We start from the raw sequence: 1,454 nt of genomic DNA on the forward strand, positions 1-1,454 counted from the left end.
TCTACACTTGAATGGTATGGGGCCATCACAGTAGGGCCAGGACTAGGGTGAGACAAGCAAGTTGTCTAGGGCACAGCATTTAAGGCGGTGCTCACTCTCAGAGTTGTGCGAGCACAGGGTTGGCACTTGAGAGTGTGTTTCCTTAAAATTTTCACCCCAGGTGCCTCGCTCGCCTCACTCTCGTCTTCGCCCTGCATCATCTCCCCTGGTAAGAGTGGGGGTTTAAGGAGGCCAGGTGATAAATTGAGTCCTTGCTCAAGTCTGTTTCATAGTGGTTTCAAAGGGTTCATAACATAACCCTCTGGTTATTTCTCCATCCTTGAGTGCATGATTGAGATGGATTTCCTTAACAACTCTTAGTTCTCACATTGTTTTCCTGACCTGAGCATTAGAGTCAATAGATAAGAAGGGCATGTGAAAGCTCCTAAATTAGCACCCTCCCTCAACAAACAAGATGGCAAATCAATAGAAATAATGAATCTGTGCATTTTCTGAGTTGCTCTTGAAAATTTAAAGAATGCTAGGGTGGTAATCCCCATCATACCCCTCATTCAATTCACTTGTATGGCTCCTGCAAAAACCAGACAGATTGTGGAGAATAATGGTATACTACTGAAAACTTAACCAAGTGGTAACTCCGATTACAGCTGCTGTACCAGGTGACACTTAGCATATGACTAATGTTTTGGCAATGCAATTTTTAAAATCTCTACTCAATGAAGAAGGGAAAATAAAGATAACATTTACTTGGAAAGGACAAAAGTACACATTCATTGTCTTGCCCCAGGGCTATGTTAACTCTCTTGTTCTCTGTTACATTGTAGTCTACAGGGACATTGATCATTTTAACATTCTAAAGAATATTGTGTGGGTCCACTGTACTGATAAGACATCATGTTAATTAGATATGGTGAAAGAAAATTGGGATGTTCTCAGGAAGTGTGCTAGAAGGTAAGCGATAAATCCTACCGAGATTCAGGAGACTGTCATGTTAGTGAATAATCTGGGCCTTGCCAGTTCATCCTTTCATAAGATCAGTTTATTGTACCTTTCATCAAGAGATGAAAGAGAGAAAAGAAAGAGACAAAAACTAAAAAAGAGACAAAGAGCCTGATGGGTCTCTGGATTTTGGAGACGATGCATACTTCATGTGGAAATATTTCTCCAATTCATTTTTTGGGTGACTCAGAAGGCTATCAATTTTGAGTGAGGTCCAGAGTAGGAGAGGGCTCTGCAGCAAGTCCAAGCTGTGAGCAGTGCTGACATTTAGACCATATGACTCATCCCATCCAAAGTGCTGCAGACATCTATGGTAGATAAGTACACTATGAAGAGTCCCTGGCAAGCCCCAATAAGAAACTTATAATTCAGACCTCTAGGATTCTGAACCAAAGCTGGGCCTTCTATAGCACAGAACAACTTTCTGTTTGAAAAGGAGGTCCTGAAGTGGATCT

Source organism: Galeopterus variegatus, unplaced genomic scaffold (genome assembly GCF_000696425.1).
Source record: "Galeopterus variegatus unplaced genomic scaffold, G_variegatus-3.0.2 Scaffold8437, whole genome shotgun sequence".
Lineage (NCBI taxonomy): Eukaryota > Metazoa > Chordata > Mammalia > Dermoptera > Cynocephalidae > Galeopterus > Galeopterus variegatus.